General features: G+C 48.0%; 1 long non-coding RNA gene across 1 annotated transcript; it reads left to right on the forward strand.

The window, feature by feature from the left end:
• The first annotated feature begins 3,771 nt into the window (after positions 1-3,771).
• LOC121020102 (uncharacterized) lies at positions 3,772-11,270 on the forward strand. Its single transcript, XR_005785938.1, has 2 exons — positions 3,772-4,140; positions 10,796-11,270. It is a non-coding gene; the product is annotated as an uncharacterized LOC121020102 (long non-coding RNA).
• The last annotated feature ends 295 nt before the right edge of the window (positions 11,271-11,565 follow it).

Raw genomic sequence — 11,565 nt, forward strand, 5'->3', positions numbered from 1 at the left:
TAAAAAAATTTTAAATGTTAATAGTTTATTGGAATAACTAGACAATTAAAAAAATTTTTTTTAATGTGAATTTATTTTTGAGAAAGAGAGAGACAGAGCATGAACGGGGGAGGGTCAGAGAGAGGGGGAGACACAGAATCTGAAACAGGCTCCAGTCTCCGAGCTTTCAGCACAGAGCCCAGCACACGCGGGGCTCAAACTCACAGACCGCGAGATCATGACCTGAGCCGAAGTCGGCCGCTTAACCGACTGAGCCACCCAGGTGCCCCGAGAATTTTTTAAGTGGTGGAATAGAGAATGTAGTGGGCCCTTGACTATATATCTTTAAAGAGTGACATCATTATCATTTCTAGAATCATAAGATGATATAATCAGAGCCCCTAACTGTCCAGGGCAGGGGTATAGTCACAACTGCGCTTTTTCCCATGGGGCATAGCCCGGGGCTGGACGCCTGGCAATTTGCCCTCAGTCAATGCTGCTGAACGTGTGGTGTGGCTGAAGGAGCCCAAATGAACTTGCTGCTCTGTCACCAAGTTGCTGTGTGACCTTAGGCAAATCACTTCACCTCCCTGTGCCCTATATATTTTTTTCCTTTATAGAACTTAGGGGAGGGGAAAGTTTGCATCTAAAGCATATTCTAGTGCTAAACTGGGAGATGTGTGTTAACTAGTCCAGAACATATTTACGGGGCGCTTCTCCCAGCTAATATTTTGCGAGGTAGCACCGCATGGGGATTCGGAGCAGGGAGCTCTGGGGGCAGGTGGTTTGAATTCCGTCTCCATCCATTTTTGCTGTGTGGCTTTAAGTGAGGTCCTTAAGTGCCTTCCGCCTCAGTTTTTCACAGCAAGCAGGAGGGCGGTCTGCCGAAGTGCAGACCCTGGCCGGGCACGTTGCAAATGTTAGTAAATGCTACCCTGCACTTTTACTACGATGGGCCAGGCACCACTTAGGTCGGAATGGGGGGAACTGTCTTTTTTTTTAAATGCACAAATCCTATTTATTTCCTAAAGAAATAAAGGCGAGGAAGGCGGTGGTCAGGGTCCCGTGTCCTATCGTATCGGCGGAGATTAATTTCCCGAGCGCGATTTTCACCCCAGACACCTATGCACTTCCTGAGATAACCAGCAGGTGGTGGGGTTGGATTACATTTTAGGCCGCCGGGGCCTGGCGCTCCCTCCGCTGGGAGCTTTGTGAAACGGTAAATAATTGTCTTTTTCATTTTCAATACCTGGGATCAGCAGCTGCTGGAATCAGTTAAGGCTATCAATGTCCCTTAAGGCAAGAAATCTCAAAGAATAAGTTCCGCTAGAGCGCTGGTTCTCACACTGTCGGCATCGTTGACATCACCTGGGGGGGCCTGTTGGAAATGGCAAATTCTCCAGACTCGCCTCCTCGGGGCTGAATGAGAGCCTCTAGGGGTGGGCCCAGCCCTCGGTGTTTTCTGGAGCCCTGGGTGACGCCCGTGCGCTTGGGGTCGAGAACGCCCACGCTGGAGCAGTGCTTAAGGGCAGCCAGCTCTCAGTTTTGACTCCAAAGGTAAATTGGTAAAGAAGGGGCATTTGGCGAGTCCAGGGACCAGCAATTTTGACCGCCACGCGGGGCTTGTTAGAAATTCAGTCTCAGGACCCACCCGGATGTACTGGAGAAGTTGCATTTTAACCAGGTCCCAGGGATTCTGTACAATCTCTTTCTTTCTCTTTTCTCCCCCCTCCTCTCCCTCTTGCTATCCCCAGTGCTCACTTCTTCAGCAACAGTTCTGACTGCAAACCTCAGTAGGGTTGGTTGCTAAGGAGGAAAAGGACCGAAGGATGGGGGGCGGGGGGGAAGACCTCTCCACCTCCTGTCCTGAAAGAACTGGCTTGAGAACGTTGTTCCTCGCCCGAGGCTTAGCACTACCTGAGTCCGGCAGCGAGCGGGTGACCGACAGTGTGGGCCACCATCCAAACTTCTGCTTCTCTAGCACAATGCACACCAGAATCTTCCAGGGAGTTTGCTAAACACGGTTTTTGCTTCAATAGATCCGGAGCGGGACTATGCATTTATATTTCTAACAAGTTCCCAGATGCTGGAGGCTGCTGGCCCAGGGACTCCGCTTTGAGAACCACTGATACATACCTCAGATTCTAAATCATTCCGGTGACTTGGAGTCATGAGAATACACTGCCCACAAGTGAAAACCGATGGAGGAAAAGAGGGAGAAGATGGAGAGAAGAAGGGGGGGGGTGGCGTCTCTATGGGTTTCTAGAGGTTGCTCAATTCCCACCCTCTCTCTGAAGCTTCCGGACAGGGACACTTCTGCCCAAAGGGTCCTTCTGTCCTCGGGGCGTGCAGTTCATGGCATGCACGGCAATTCGAGGGGGAGTGAAATAACCACAGATTAGCAGCAACAGAGCTCTTACCTTCCCTTGGCCAAAGGGATCAGGAAAGTCATCACAGAATTTAGGAGAGGGTCAGGTAGGGGGAACTCTCTTGAGAGGAGCAAAGTCCATAGACAGCCTGAGGCCACACTTGAGGAAGATGTCAGGGGGATTGCCCGCCCCCCCTTACCCCATCTTGTATTCTCTCCCTCTAGCCATCTGCTAGGATTCCCCATTGGCTGAAACCAGTCAGGGAAGATGGGAGCCTTGATGTCCTTACAGGTAGTCCTTACTGGTCTACATAGGATGTCGAAGAGCAGAATGATAATCTGGGGGCCAAATGGAAGACATCCATCCAGCTCACTGGTCTAGCGATGGGCAGATAACCCAGTGTGGCCCATGAGATGTATGGGAAAATCTGCAGGCTGCTTCTGGGAAAGATGTTCTTCCCTGACTGCTCTAGGAAGAAAGCTCCTCCCCTTCCTGTCTGCCTGGGATGCTATACTTCTTGGACCTTCTGCAGCCACCTTGTGACTATGAGGAGTACCGAGAGCAAGACTGCAGTACCAAGAGAAAGGGGTGAGGTCAGCAAGGTAGAGAACGGATGGATGGGGTAGATGAGGCGGGCTCTGGCCGGAGTGTCTCCTGCTTTCATCCACAAGGGATCAATCTCACCAAACTCTCTGTTTGCCTCTACCTGTCTGCCCCACCTTGTAGCATTGACGATGCTAAATCTAAATCACATCTGTCTTCCTCTCTTGGTTGTAGATTCCCTCATTGTTGTAGAGAAATCTATGTAAAAACCTTGAGTTATAATTATTTTTTGGTGGCAGATTGTGTTTCTTTCATGGTGACTCCTACCTGGGACTGAACCCCATGGGTCATGATTCCATGGGGTTATACTGTATTGTTTCCTTCATCATTATCACCATCGTCATCATAGATGGTAGGAACTCAATCCATAATTGACCTTCTTTGATATTGATTGTGCCACGTGGAGAAAGAACTTGTGCTTAGGTACTTACTTGGCTTTTCTGAGCAAAATTAGGACAATCGTGCCCACCCCAACGAGCTGTAATACAGCCTCGCACAAAAACCCATTGATGTCTCCCAATAAATATTTCCCTTTGCCTCTATCCCATTTTCCTTCTCACGAAAGACACAACAAAGCCCCGAGGCAAACCTTGGGGAGTATATAATGAGGGAAATTACAAGACCCAAAGTTGAGGGAAGCCTTACCCAAAGATGCAGAAGTAATCAATGTGGTTGTATTCGTACCAACTTTCGGGCTGAGGGAATTGACAGCAAATGGGACTCGTCACACATTGAGGCATTAATCCCTTGGATAAGTGTAAAAGATGGGAGTGAGCAGATTTTTTGAACATTCCGGGCGGGCGACTCACAAAGAAACAGGATCAGCAGCTGACAACTGCTGAGCTCTCCTTCGACCTTTGGATGGTGGCTGACAGCCTGTTTTCCTTCCGCAGGTGCAGAGCTGAGAAAGTGACTAAGACCTCCCGATAAGGGCAGCCATCCAGCTGGCGTGTGGCAGATCCCCAGGCAGGGTCACTGGCAGTTTTTGAGCAATCTTTTTTTCCCCAGGTCACTGTAGTCACGGAGGGCATAGGTGATGGACTGCCCCAGCCTGTCTCTGGTCTCTGTTGACAGTGATGGGAAAACATCCCCATCGTCAGCACACGCATGCAGTGGTGGTACCGTGGCACCTACGGGGGACACCGTAAGCCACAACATGCGGATGATACAAATAGGCAAAAATCACCAGGTATGTAAAAGGAGAAGCAGCTGCCATGTATGGAAGGCCAAGTGCGTGCAAGCATTGTGCGAGGCGCCCCTTTCACAGATGAGGAAACTGAGTCTCAAAGAGGGACCATAACTTACCCAAGGCACACATACCAGGATGCAGGTCTAGACCTAACTCTCAACTCAAGTTGCTTCCGCTAGGTGAGGGTGAGGACTGGCCGAGAAGATGGCAATGATACGGCTTGGATCTTCCCCGTCAAACTGGAAGAGGAGAACTTTTGAGCAAGATCAGAGCTGTGAAAAGCTTTTGAACTTTTCTGAAGCCTTGGAAGTGACTTACTCTCCCTGAGCCTTGAGCTCCCTTATAAATTTAGACGATATTCTCTTTGCTTGGCGGAATGACTAATAAACAGCTGTAAAGTTCTTTGCCTTTTCTAGAGTCCGTTGCAAGCCTGCCTATCCATCACTTGTGACCAGGCTAAATTAGCTTGCTACCATACACAGAAGGAACAGGGCTTTCAAAAAGGCAGATGTCTTTTCTGCTAGTTTTCTCAGTAAACCTCAATTAGCACATCTATAAAACGGGGATAATAATGTCTAGGTTGTAAGAATTCAATGGCTTAAGCCATTTAGCTCAGTGCTTAGTAGGTTCTCAACAGATGCTGATGATAATGTCATAATTGGAGGGGAAGAGGAGACAGAAAGCAATTGTCTCTAATCATGGACGCTGAGTTCTGCACGAAACGTGATGTGTCCTCTCTGGGCAGTGGGATGAGGGAAGTTTAGGAAGGTAGCTCTTATTTTCCAGAAAGGGGAATGTGTGGGATGGTGGAGAAGGGACCAAACTGGGTATCAGAGAACCCCGTCTGCCATCTGCCCGCTTGCCTCTGGGCCTCCGCATTCTCTCTGTGTAAAGTAGGTTTCCTTAGATCAATGACCCCTGAGCTGAATGAGTGCAGGGTATTGATTCCCAGACGTGGGCATTGTGGCCTTAATAATTACAGCATTCTGTGACCCAATTATTTAGGGAAGCAAGGTGCTAAGCAGGTTACAAAGACTTTTAAATTATCATTATGGGACTCCTTGGTGCCTTTAAAGTGCTCGTACATGCGGCGTGACCTTCAAGATGGTGCGTGGGAGACAGCATTTCCCAAATTTATTTGAAAGACTTTGGAAGTGTTTTACTCTATCATCTGTGAAGCTCCTTGAGGCCTGAAATTCTATGATTTTAATACCTGGGCCATGGACAATGGCTGGTTGAGCAACAAAAGTTTTCTGGTTATGACTCAGGTTGTTAAGGCAAAACTTTTTTACGTTTTCTCTCTCGAGGCATATACGATTATTCAGTTCTATCCCCTCTTTTAAGCTGGATAGACACTTGAGTTGTATCACTTGCTCCCGTGGATTGTGAAGGGTTGAACCTGACTTTAGAATCAAGGGCAAATTCGAGGTGTCTGGGTGGCTCAGTCAGTTAAGTGTCAACTCTCGATTTCAGCTCAGGTCATGATCTTGCGGTTCGTGAGTTCAAGCCCCGCATCGGGCTTTGAGCTGACAGTGCAGAGCCCACTTGGGATCCTCTCTCTACCCCTCCTCTGCTTGCACACTTTCTCTCAAAATAAACTTTTAAAAACCTTTTTAAAAAGAAGGGGAGAGTATTCCGAGTAGCTGTGAAGATGATTACAAGCCATCCCCAATGGTCACACAGATTAAGAAATATCCAGATGTCAAGGGGTCAGAATAATTCGCCCTCAGAACAGGGCAGTGTGACAACAAGCATCTCTCATTTTAGCTTTTCCTTTAACATGTTTTTAACGTTCATTTATTTTTGAGAGACGGAGTGCGAGTGGGGGAGGGGCAGAGAACGAGGGAGACGCAGAATCCGAAGCAGGTTCCACAGAGCTCCACATGGGGCTCGAACTCACAGACCAAGAGATCATGACCTGAGCCAAAGTCAACATTTAACCGACCGAGCCACCTTGGCACCCCTAGCTTTTCCTTTTAATAGTGCCTTTATTCATAAATTTTTTTTAACATTTATTTATCTTTGAGAGAGAGAGAGAGAGAGAGAGCACAAGTGAGGGAGGGGCAGAGCGAGGGGGAGACAGAGCATCCCAAGCAGGCTCTGTGCAGACGGCAGCGAACCCGACGTGGGGCTTGAACTCACGAACCGTGAGATCATAACCTGAGACAAAGTTGGACGCTCGATGGACTGAGCCACCCAGGCGCCCCTATTTATCATATTCTTAAATGACAGAACTACTAAGCCCAAAAATCATGATCGCTACTAATTACTAAGTGCCTACCACGTGCTCAGCACCTTACCGCCTACTTACATTAGGCAACAGTTCTGTCCTTCTGATAACAGCTCCTAGTACTTTCTGCCCTTTTACAGGTGAGGTGGAATAGAGGCAGAATAACTAAGTCAATCTGCCAACGTCGCACATCTTCTTAAGGGGACAGTGCAAATTCTGAGTTCACCAATTCCTAGCCCTGCGGCCCCCCTCAAGTGGCGTATCTGCTTTAAGCTCTATTGGTTCCTCAGCAACATTAGAATAATAATAGTATCTAAATAATAGGGTGATTGTGACGATGGCTTGGAAGTACGTTTACTGAATGCAAGAAGCTCCTGACACACAGCCAACACTCTGTATATGTTAGCTATTATTTTTAAATCATCATTATTATTAGTAGATCGACATACGTGTTAGGAGGCTGTTATTCTGGGAGGCAGGTGCTTTTTATATAAGATGCAAAGACAATTGTGTGGACATGGGACAAAGGATAAAAGTTACGCTATGTTAAGTTGTAAGTGTATACGGCGTTCCCCCTCCCCCCGCCCCCCATGTGTTAAAATTGTTCATTAAGAGTTTCACACGGGCCAGGGGCGCCTGGGTGGCTCAGTCTGTTGAGTGTCCTCCTTCAGCTCTGGTCATGATCTCACGGTTCGTGAGCTCAAGCCCCGCGTCAGGCTCTGTGCTGACAGCTCGGAGCCTGAGGGCTTCTTCGGATTCTGCGTCTCCCCCTCTCTCTCTGCCCCTCCCCTGCTTGTGCTCTGTCTCTCTGTCTCTCAAAAACAAATGTAAAAAAAAAAATTTTTTTAAATCAATGAATTGGATCTCTAGGTATCAGCAAGGTAAGATCTCAAAAGCTTAATGGATAAAAAGCCAATTGCAGAAAGAGATGTGCTTCATGAAACCTGCAAACGTGACCTATTTCTTATGAATATGTTCCTATATAGCCATCGTGTAAAACAAGTTGGAAATAACACCACATTCAGGAATTCTGGGTAGTAATTATTTCTGGCAAAGAAGAGAAAGACTAGATTTGCTGAGAAGGAATCAGGGCAATTCAACTGGACCCTTTTCTCCTTGTTTTATAGTTCCAATATCTTTAACGCCTTCTGGTTTGATGTGCATTTTTCAGAACGGCGTTTTCTTACCGCTAGAAACCTTCTGTAAAAAGGCTTCGGGTTTATGGGGTTCAGGGCCAAGCGTGAGGACTTGTTTCCTGCTGTGTTCTGATGCCAAGTTGTAAGTGCAAGCCGGGGTCGGGGTTGAGCTAATGATTTAGTACAGCTCCCACTTGGTGTGTGTGAGCTCCGGTGAGCTGCTCTGAGAGCCGCCCCCTGCACCCACCGAGGCTGGAGCGGGGAGAGGAGAACAAAAAGTTGTCCCCACAGCATCTCTCTCTCTCAGCGTCTCTGCTGCATGCCTCAACCAGTCAGCAGCGTGGCTCAGACCAACTGAGGGAGTTGGCTGTTTGTGGAGTTATTACTGACCTCCTGAGGGAGGGTTCAAAGAGGCCAAGGAGGCCTGACTTTCCGGTCAAAGTGTGACTTCACCCGGGGAAAGTGAGGTGGACAACGGAGGCAGATGAGGCATCGAGTTCTTGGATGAGATCAGTGTCAATGGGGACAAATCCAACCTGGTGACTCGGTGTGTGTGTGTGTGTGTGTGAATAAGTGAAGCATTCCATTAAAATAAACGTTTTAAGTCTAACAGAAATAACTTGCTGTATAAGAGCTTATAAATTCCCAACTCAACCCACCGTGAAATGTGAAATGTCTAACCATGAACTGACACATGGTGAAATGACTCATCAAAGACAGGAGGGATTTGGATCCTTTGGAGAGCTGATATTCCAAGGAAGCCAGGTGGAAATACGAAAGAATTCTCTGTGGGTTGGTTTGCAGTAGGTTGGATTAAGAAAGAAAAAAAAAAGGGGCGCCTGGGTGGCGCAGTCGGTTAAGCGTCCGACTTCAGCCAGGTCACGATCTCGCGGTCCGGGAGTTCGAGCCCCGCGTCGGGCTCTGGGCTGATGGCTCGGAGCCTGGAGCCTGTTTCCGATTCTGTGTCTCCCTCTCTCTCTGCCCCTCCCCCGTTCATGCTCTGTCTCTCTCTGTCCCCAAAATAAATAAACGTTGAAAAAAAAAATTTAAAAAGAAAGAAAAAAAAAATTTAGGGCGGGAAGAACACTGAAAACTGAGATCTACCCCTTATTAACAAGTCTTGAAGTGTATTCCGCAATATTGTTATCTACAGGCATGACGTTGTACGCCGTCTTTCACATAGATCACGGGTTCTTTATCCATTCATCCATTTGGTGCTTTCCAAAAATGTTTCAGCTTTTGACTGAAAATCTCAAGCCACAGAAACATTGGAAGAATTAGCACCATTAATGCATTTTTTACCTTTCACCCAGATTCTTGACACTGTTAGCATTTTGCCCCTTCTCCCTTGCTTCTTCCTTCTCTTTATGATACATAATATATATCATGTAACACGTACAATACATAATAATGTAGTATATACGTACATCATTTTTCTGCTAGGTCATTTGAGAGCAAATTGTTGCGGTCATCATGCCCTTTTACTCCTAAAAACCTTGGCAAGTATCACCTAAGAGCAAAGGCATTCTCCACACAGGCATATGCAATTAGCAAATTCTGAAAATTTGGTGTTGATACAATGCCATTATCAGTCTGGTCCACATTCAAATCTCTCAGTTGTGTCCCACCCCCAAATGCCATTTATTTATTTATTTATTTATTATTTTTTAATGTTTATTTATTTTTGAGGGAGACACAGACAGAGCATGAGCGGGGGAGGGGCAGAGAGAGAGGGAGACAGAGGATCGGAAGCGGGCTCCAGGCTCCCAGCCATCAGCACAGATCCCGATGCAGGGCTCGAACTCACAAACCGTGAGATCGTGACCTGAGCCGAAGTCGGACGCTTAGCTGTCAGTTTGGGAGAGAGCCGGCCAGCTGTTGTGCAGAACCCGTGTCAGTTCGGGTCTGTTTTTCTGATTGCTTCTTCCTGATTAGATGCCGGTGGAGCGTTTTGACAGGAACACTCCATGAGTGGTGCCGTGTGCATATCGCGGCACCAGATCAGGAAGCGTGTGGTATCAGTCTGCCCCTTGATGGCGATATGGATTGTGATCGCTGGGTTAGGCGGGGTTCTGACATTTTTAAGATGCAATTCACTGGAAGAAGTTTATTGCCACGATGGCCCCCCCCAACATCAAGGTTGCTGTAGCACATGGATGTCCTCAGGAGGGCCCTTCGTTAATCCTACAGAAGGGAGCTGAGTGTCTGCGAGCCTCTGCCTAGAACTTAAAAGGCCACCTCCTGCCCACCCCCCCCCCCGGGGTCCCCAGAGTCTAGTGTTAACGGGACAGGCAGCAAACAAATGCTGTGAATAATACCTCAGTTTAAATTGTGCTAAGTGCCGTGAAGGAAATAAAACTAGGAAATGGGACAGAGAGTAAGGCAGGGACAAAGTGACTGCAGATAAGAGTCCCTACCTTCCTGGAGTGCCCTTGGCAGTGAGGAAGACCAGGGATAAGCAAATGAACAAATTCATAGTGAGTCAGGTAGTGATGAGTGTCATGAGGAGATACGAAGCTGGGTAAGAGGAGAACGTGCTGGAGGGATCAATATGGGGGACAGAGAGGACCTTGTTCGGGGGGTGAGATCCGATGGAGGCTGAAAAGAAGCGAGGCCGGTGCCCGGAGGGCCTAGGAGTGTGGGCCAGGCAACCAGACGGTGCATGCGCAGACCGGGAGGTTGGGGGCCCTGCTGGGTGAGATGAAGGAAAAGCAGGAGGCCGTGTGGGTGCAGTGGGGAGTGCGGGTGGCAACCTCAGGAAATGGGAACAGAGGGGTGGCCGGCGTCAGAATGGGGAGGGTTTCTAGGCCATGGTAAGGATTCGGATTTTATCGTTAGTGCAGTGGAAAGCCATTGGGAGGCTGAGAGCAAGGAGCGCCGTGACCCGTGTTTTAAAAGTATCACTTTGGCGATTTTGTAGAGAACCCAATGAGGTGGGAGGGGCTGTGCCCAAGGGAAGCAGGGAGACCAGTACCCAGATGAAAGAAGTGTGCTCCCGGAGAACTATGAGCTCATTTTGTTGGCCTGTGTCTCCCGTGCCTAATGAGGGATGCTAGTGTTGGATGGATGGATGGATGGATGGATGCATGGACAGATGAATGGACAGACGGATGGACGATCGGATGGATGGATGGATGGATAAGTGGGTGGGTGGGTGGAAGAAACAATACATTTGCTTCTATTATTAATTTCCAAGTAAGAAACTCATCAGATGGCTGGCAGATTTGCGCCATGTCGGTTTAGCCAAGGTGGGACATTTCTCCAAATTGGCTTTCCTGTATATTTCCAGAAGGAGTTGTCCACGAGAGAAATCTGCATGGGATTCAGAAGAGGGAAAGGAAGGAGAAGCCCTCTCTTCGGCTCTCTGAAGGACTCTTCTGCAGCCCTCCAAAGCTCTCGTTCATCTATCCGTTCAAGCTGTGGGCCTGGGGTGGTGTCTCCACCAGCCCCAATGGTCAGCCCCCTTCTGGCCTTCGCGTCCTGGGCCGGGCAGGCGTGTAAGGCCATGGTGAAAAGACTTCAGCTGCTCCTGTGGCTCACGTATATCATGGGGACCAGAGGCAAAGAGAAGAGACAAAGTTCTCGTGTACCCTGGAGGGTCTAGACTGTCTTTGGTCTCCCCAGTTCCCGCCTATCTTCCCAACCACCAGTTCTGCTGACGTCAGGCCTCGTGCTAGAACCAGAATCACGGGCCCTTGAGAACCCTTGCTCAGCGCCCACAATTGCTTAAGGGTTAATCACATAATAAATCCCTTTTCTGTCCCCCTCCGCGTGGCTCTGCTTCCCTGAATCAACCCTAACATGATACAGGCTGCTTCTGAGTATTTACCAACCTTGGGGCTTCTTGAACTTGCATGACGTTTAGAGAAACATTCTTAATTTTTTAAGGTAAGTTTATAAACATAACTGATCAATCTCATTTATTCTGGAAACAACAGTGCTTATCCAAATATACAGAAAAAGCTTTCCAATCGATGAACATGGAGCTTTTTGGGCTTTCAAGAGAGCTGTTTTTTTTTTTTTTTAATTTTTTTAAAGTTTATTTATTTTTGACAGAGA

Source organism: Herpailurus yagouaroundi, unplaced genomic scaffold (genome assembly GCF_014898765.1).
Source record: "Herpailurus yagouaroundi ecotype Mexico unplaced genomic scaffold, PumYag 246, whole genome shotgun sequence".
NCBI lineage: Eukaryota > Metazoa > Chordata > Mammalia > Carnivora > Felidae > Herpailurus > Herpailurus yagouaroundi.